Source organism: Quercus suber, unplaced genomic scaffold, assembly GCF_002906115.3.
Source record: "Quercus suber isolate HL8 unplaced genomic scaffold, Cork oak 2.0 scaffold_25, whole genome shotgun sequence".
Lineage (NCBI taxonomy): Eukaryota > Viridiplantae > Streptophyta > Magnoliopsida > Fagales > Fagaceae > Quercus > Quercus suber.
This window is the reverse complement of record NW_027069490.1, coordinates 2,365,867-2,373,618: the sequence shown is the minus strand read 5'-3', so window position 1 is coordinate 2,373,618 and position 7,752 is coordinate 2,365,867. Positions and strand designations below refer to the sequence as shown.

Here is a 7,752-nt window from a genome sequence, read left to right as displayed (position 1 = left end):
TGAATATGATCAATTCCATAGTAATAAAGAAGGATTCAGCCTTTTCAACCTAAATTATTATGATATCGTTATAATTTTTTCTATTTATCTTCAATATGTGGAAATTAGAGGCTGGGCTCAATCCGTGAGAATTGAAGCCCAGGGGAGATTGAGCAAAAACAAAAAAAACAAAAGCTTGATTAACTTTAACGTATCCCAACTGAGAACTGCTGTATTTTGAAAAATGAGTTCAGTTATGAAGGCTCATTCGAGCTAGTATTTATCAAGTGCTTCATGCATTTTTCAGTCTTTTTTTTTTTTTTTTTTACCAATTATCAAAAATGAGAAAAAAAAAAAAAGGATTTCTGTTGGAAATATTAGTTTTGCCTTTGAAATTGTTGAAAACTAGTTTTTGTTTTTTTTTTTTTTTTTTGTCAAATATTTAGCAATTAGCTTTTTTGAAATAAACTATATTTTGGTTTTTTTGTAATACATTTAATATAAAAAATTGTCAAAAGTTATAGTATTTTTTATTAAATACTATACAAATAAGTTACAAAAAATAGGGGATTTGGAAACGGACATTAGAACTTCTGATCTTATTGGGATACAAATTGAAATCTGTAAAAGTTAGTTTTGTTAGAGATACCAAACATTGCCACATACTCGCTTATCTGTTAATGCATATTCAAAATTAATTGTTAAGTCCAAGTCATCAATACCAAACCTTCATCGAAAAAGCCAAGATCCAATCAAACTTATTCCAAAAGTCTCATACGAAAAGGAACATAGGGGATAATTGTCCACGTTTAAGTTTTTATTTTTATTTTTATTTTTATTTTTTTTGGAGGGAGTTCTAACTTATGGCGTCCGCTCTTAATAATAGCTCTTTATCATCAAACCAAGACACCAATCAGTTTTCGGTGTAGACAGGGATTGAACCCCAGATCTCTTATACAACTATCAAAAACTTTACCAGTTAAGCTAACTGGAACTCACAATTGTCCACGTTTAAGTGTGAACATGGTGACAATCTTTCTTAATAATATGATTATTGAAGATTATCTCAAATGGTAAAGCAAGTGAGCTGTTATCTTTTTCCTAAATAAATGTAAAAAAAGTGAAGCACTAATCTAAAAAGTACTATAAAAGAAGCTGTGTGACAACAATAATTCAAAAAAGCATACAAGCAGTGAAAGCAAAAGTCATATAGTGAAGCAACAATCATGAAGTGAAAAACAGTGAAGATTCTTCAGTCCATGAAAATCTAATTGGGAAATAAAGTTACAAGAGGAAAGAGCCAAGTGAAAACAAAAGAAGAAGAAAGTGGTCGACAAAGGGCTACTTCAATCTGTAGTAAAAGGCTACTCATTCTCTGATTTGCTGAGAAGAAAGAAAAGGCTACTCATTCTCAAGTGAAAACAGAGTGGAGAAAAACCATCTTGATATTATTTCTCATTTACAATCCTCCCTATTTGTAATTATTTATCATCTTCAATTTTAAACTCCTCTTGGAAGCTCTCGAAGTATACAATTCTTCTAAAGAAAATATTCAAGTTTAATTTTCAAGTAAGTTTATCCTTTAAATATTTCTCATTTTTCACCACTGTGTTGGCATATTTTAAATATTCAAGTTTAATTTTCAATTGTTTCTATATTTGATGATTTGTTCTTTTGGATCTCCTAGGTTCCTCCATCTATCTTCAAGTTGAATATCAGATGGTGTAAATCTTGGGTACTAATTTCGAGAAGTGGACTCAAGACTGGAGGTTGGAGTTGAAATTCTTATTTATTATTTTATTAATTTGAATATTTTAAATTGTAGTTCAATTCTACTTATGTCTATATCATCTATTCATTCTTTATTAATTATTGAGACCAGTTGAAATTCTTATTTATTATTTTATTAATTTGAATATTTTAAATTGTAGTTCAATTCTACTTATGTCTATATCATTTATTCATTCTTTATTAATTATTGAGACCACACTTCATGAGGTTGAGGTTGAGGTTGAGGTTGAGATTGGGTCAGTTTGAATTTTTAATTTGTTTTATTTTAGGGGAGTTTTAATTTCTAATTGTTCTGCTTTTAATCAATTAGTTTTGTACTTTTATTAGTAAATTTCATTTGTAAGGTTGGGGGTATTTCATGAGAAATAAATAAGGGTTTTCTATCTTTTCAGATGGTGGAATCACTTCATTTATGAATTAATATTTTCTATTCTCTCTCATTGGTCACCTATTTAAATTGAAAATTGCAATGCTTTTATTATCAATGAAACTTATCGTTTAAAAAAGGCCAAATTGTTGGACCAATTAATGATAAAGAGGAATAAAAACCTCAGTCATGCTTTGGGTGTTCTACTATAGAAACAATTAAAATAAATTGGTCCCTTATGGAAAGATGACTTTATGGTTTATTAATATAGAAATAATAGATCAGGGAAAATTGAAATGTAAATTGTAAAGCATCTCTTAAACCTGGCAAATCAAATAAATGTGTTAAACTTCATCTCTTATTAATGATTTAATTGTCACTTGAACAAGTTTAATTTGTGAAAATTTATATTTTTGTCGATGTCTTTTACTGTCTTTACCTGAGAATAAATGCAATTATTATCAAGTAATAATTTGTTTAAAAGTTTTAAATTTCATAATAAGATAAGAACAATATTTTCTCTCAAAAAAGAAAAAGAAAAAAGATAAGAATGATATTTTAGAAAGACTGAATTATTTTGTTTGGAAAGAAATAAAAAAAAAAAAGTCAAAATTTTGGTCCATAAATTATATAATTTTTTAATTCTTTTATCAAATTATCGTTATTTCATTTTAGTCCTTAAATCTTCTTCTTCTTCTTCTTCTTCTTCTTCTTCTTTCTTTTTTTTTTTTTTTTGGTTGAGAATCTTAGGTAGTGTTTGGATTTTGCCAAACTCAGTTAACAAAACTGAGTTTTGTTAACTCATAACCCAGAAATCGTGGGCCCCACATGTATAACGTTTGTTTGGCTGGTTTTCATGGGTGTTAACTCAGTTAACAAAACTAAGTTTTTTTTATTTTGAGTTAACAAATTCGAAAACACGGAAAGTTTGTTTTCAAATTATGGGTTTATTAACTTAGTGGCAAAACTGGTGGCCGCCAGTGGCAGTGTATTGTCACATCTACTTATTACCATTGGCTTTTATTCCTTTCTTTTTCTTTGTTTCTTTTCTTTTTCATTTTCAGACCTCCTCCTCTGCTTCGTTTTTTTTTTTTTTTTTCCTTTACTCTTCCATATACTTCTTTCTTCCTCTAAAAAATCTAAAACATCCGAAGCATTTGGCTAGCCGAAGAGAGCCCATCCAACTGAGGAAGTTGTTGAATGAAGAGAGACTTGATCGAAGGGAGGCTTGATTTGTGGCCGGCGGGGCTTTCTCCCTCAAAACTTTGTGATTTCTTTTTCTTCTTTATTTTTTCTCTCTGTTAAAAAAGGCTGAAGCTTGAAAGCTTTGGTTGTTTTGGCTTATGGGTTTAAAATGAGGTCAAGATTAGATCAAAGATGATCTTGATGGTCAAGGATTTTTTTCGAATTTTTGTATTGAGATATGCCCAAAGCTGCTGGGTTCTGCCTTTTTTTTCCTCCATTTCTTCATTGTGAATGCTTGGTTAAGAACAACTAGATTGTGGGGCCAGCTATCTAAAAATGTATTGGTAAGAGTGTAAGAAGTGGGCCTATGGCCCAATGGCCCAGTCCGAGGACGTTAATCCATCCGAGGATGGCTAAATGAGGACATGGTGGGAATAATATAAGAAAAGGAAGTGGAGATTGTACATAATAGTCCAAAATGCATCCGAGGATAAAGTTCATCTCGGAATGATGGCCCAAGGTCGATGCAACTATCTTGTTACCCTGGATATTCTGCAAGGTTGTATTGTAACTGAGAAACGGATATGGGATAAGGGAAGTAACAAATATCTTCTAAAGCTGCTACCTCCACATTAAATGCTTCCCAGCTAACTCTCTGACTGCATTAATGTGGAGATGATACCTGAACAGTAGTCAAACAACTTTATGGCTGCTAGTTGAAGATTCTGGGAGGTGTTAGATGGGACAGGAGGGAGTTCCCAGAATCTAACCTACACGTGTATGGTGAAAATGATGTGAGGAACGTGGTATATAATATGAAAAAGGAGGAAAAAGAGGAGGAGGAGGAAAAACATTTGGCACTTTGTTGATCAGGAAGATAGAACCCTAAAAAACTCCTGAGACCTAACCGAGGACAGTTTTTATCGTTTGGTTAGTTTTGAACGTTCTTTGTTGAGTAATTATCATGATCTTTTCTACAGAATAAAACTAGTTCTTTCACCAACTCTCTAAAAATTGATTGTTTGGGCTTGTTGGTCTAAAAACCCTTTCCTCTTTTGGGTCCAATCCAAGTTAGGTCCTTACATAGATCAATATAGCAACTCATGTATTTTACTTTATATACATCAAAGTAAAGTGGGTGACATAATGGAAGACACAAGAACTTAAAGTAGCTTGCAAGAAGCACAAACGGGTCCCCTGCATATTTGGTTTTGTTTTTGGAGAACTGAAGAAATAAACAGCACAATAGAAAAAGGTGTCAATGAAAAAAGAAGAAGATAGTAATGCAAGTGTTAAAGAAAGACAATACAAGCTTAAAAAATGGAAAGAGAAAACAGATTTGGGTGGTCTTTTGGGTTTGGGGTTTGAGAGGTGAAGGCAGAGGCTATTGGAAATAAATGGGAAAGCAAAAAAGAGAAATGGAAACCCAATACTGAAATAGCAACGCATGTAGCAATTTTGTGCCCTTTGCAAGATGGACAGTAAGTGGGTCCCACAAAAGGTAAGTTTTTTGTATTTTTAAGATGGAAAAGTTAACTGGGTTTAGTTGCCAAACAGTCTTGGGTTTGTTTTAGGGATTATTAAGTGATGATTGATGAATTACAAAGTGATGAGTGATATTTGAGTGATAGGTGATGAGTGATCAATTTTTTGTAGCCAAACAGGGCCTTACTCCTTAACTCATATCTCAGTGTTTGGACACCCCATTTTTTATCACTCATAAGTCATATCTCAGTTTTCTTAACTCATATCTCAAAACTGGTAGGCCCCACGCATCACAACTCTGTTTGGCTCAATTTCTTTAACTCATTTCTTAGTTTTTTGAGTTAATAATCCGGACAAGCGGAAATTGAGTGAAGGCAAAATGTTGTTTTCAAAATATCAAAACTGAGTTTCAGTGACAAGTTTGTAAGCGTGCGTTTGGATTGAGATTATAAATGAAAATTATTTTACTATTCAGCTTATTTTTGCTACTATTCATGGCCCCACTGCATTTTTTGGTACTATTTATGGGCCATACTATACTATTTTAATTAAATTTTACATTTATCTACAGTACTTTCGGTAATAATTTTTCAGTTTCAGCAAAATAAGCAGTATCCAAACACACCCTAAATACCTGGTAAACCTGTGGAGCCCACGGCATAGTCTTGTCCCATTAGAAGTGAATTCCCACATGCTCTCCCAACGGTCACATGCCTTTACTCTCTCATCACTCTCAAGCCTCTTCACTCTCTCATCACTCTCATCAGAGCACTACCTCTCAAAAACCAATACTCTCTTCTCCTCTCCTAAACCCACGGCGTGTCCTCATGGCAGACCAAGCTTCGACGTCTTCTTGACCTTTGAAGCTCCAGCGCCGACCTCTGAATAGCATCAGTTTCGCTGCTTCAAGCTTCGCCACGCCAAGGCCTCAAGACCGACCCTTTTCTCCTCTAGAGCCTCAAGACCAACCCTTTTCTGTCAAGAGGTACCCATGATCCTTCCCCCTTCAACTTCTCTTCGCCGTTTCCTTTATGTTTTGTTTATTTTGTTTTCCATTTTCAATGCTCTGTGATGTAGTTAGAAACTGAAAAGAATATGGACAGACACCCAAAGTGAGCATGTCTCTCTATTTTCCTCAGAATGATTGTAACATCTAGGAGTTACGAAGTAATGATTTGGACCGTTACTCTACCCCACTAAGTCCACTATCCCACTCAATATTAATGGAGTGGTGTGTATATAAACACCAAGAGTGGTACCTATTGAACAGTGAATGAATTCTGCATTTCTCATAGTGTTTACAGAGTGTTGTAAGGCTCTTAGATTGTGGGTTATGTTTGCATCACTCTAGTAGCGTGCAACACCGTCAGAGAAACGTTTTTGGTTTGTGGATTATACAAACTGGAATTTAGAACGTGTTTGAATAGCTAGTCTGCGTGGAGGCTAGCTCTAGACAGCGTAGAACAATCTCAAAACTCCTGTGTGATCATTGGTTTAGGCCAAGAGAGGTATGTCAAAAAACCGATTACTTATATTCCGTTGCAAGTTTCTATTTCTTATAGATGTGAATGTTTGGCCAGATCTGTGGGTATTGCTTTTTTTTTGGGAGGGGGGGGGGTTTAGAACTCCCTCAACTCGGTTTCATTTACCTTTTGTGAATTTTGTTTTGGGATTTGAATGTTCTCTGCTGTGAAGTTTGGCCGGATCCGTGGGTATTGTTGGAATGGGGTTTACAACCCCCTCATTTGTTGTATAAAAAGTTAAAATATAGTTCGTAGGATCGTAGACTGTTTAACAAAATTATTTGATCCATTTTTAACAAAATATTTTTCACATGCTTAACAAAATAATTTGTACATGTTTAAGAACATTATTTTCCTGCTACTACTTAGATCTGTGGGATGCTAGTTACTTCAAATTTTTTGCATTTTACCATTTTTTGAGTTTTGTGGTTCTTTATATAGTGTTTGATAATGTTGTGTGCTTTTCGGATAATTGTTTGTGGTGGTTGGTGAGAGTTGCATTATACTAAATATTGCCACTGAAATGGTTCCTTTGCACTTACTGGAATTTGGGGGTACAAAGCATGATTTTCACATACTCAAATAGGAACCCATATATGAAATGTTGCTTACATGGTCTTGGATTGGTGTAAGATGGCTGGGGATTTAAGAACGTGGGATGATGATTGTGTTGATGAGCTATGTGATATTGTGTTTGGGGAATTCTTGCTTGGTAATTTTGCGCAAGGTCTACCTCATGACCTGGTGTGGGATGTGATCACCCAAACTCTCAACTCTCATACTGGGAAGGATTTCCGCAAGAGGCAAGTTGTGAACTGGTTCCGTCGTCTCCAAAGGTTATTGCGGAGCAAGGGGAGTTCATAGGTATGCAAGGTTTGGGCATGGGTATCCAGTTGGTCCTGCTGACTCAGGGGATGATTTGTCTTAGTAAGAGACAGACTTGTATTGCTAAAGCATTGTAATGCATTTGCCTTTTGTTTATGCTAATTTAATTTGTTCCCTTCATGGTCTGTACACCATGGTGTTATTAGCGTCTATTTTAGCATGTACTAACTAATGGGTCCCACAAAAAGGTGAGTTTTTGTGAGTTTTTAGGCAAAAAACAGAAGTGGGTTTAGTTGCCAAACAAGGGTGGGAGTGTTTTGGGGATTTTTAAGTTATGAGAAATGAGTGATAGGGTGATGAGTGATGAGATTTGAGTGATGAGTTAACTGTCACTCAGCAACCAAATAAGGCCTAAATCTTTATAAACATTTATTGGTACCTCGCCTTTCCTTACCATTATTACGCAATAAAAAAAATAGGGATAATTACAGTAAACCTACCTATGGTATGACCTGTTTTCACTTTGCCTACCCGTGGTTCAAAAATTTACACTTTGCCTACTTGAACTTCAATTTGTTANTTTTTTTTTTTTTTTTT

General features: G+C 34.3%; 1 long non-coding RNA gene across 1 annotated transcript; it reads left to right on the top strand.

The window, feature by feature from the left end:
* The first annotated feature begins 985 nt into the window (after nucleotides 1-985).
* On the top strand, nucleotides 986-1,930 carry LOC136065053 (uncharacterized). The gene is made up of 2 exons (XR_010626700.1): nucleotides 986-1,548; nucleotides 1,667-1,930. It is a non-coding gene; the product is annotated as an uncharacterized LOC136065053 (long non-coding RNA).
* The last annotated feature ends 5,822 nt before the right edge of the window (nucleotides 1,931-7,752 follow it).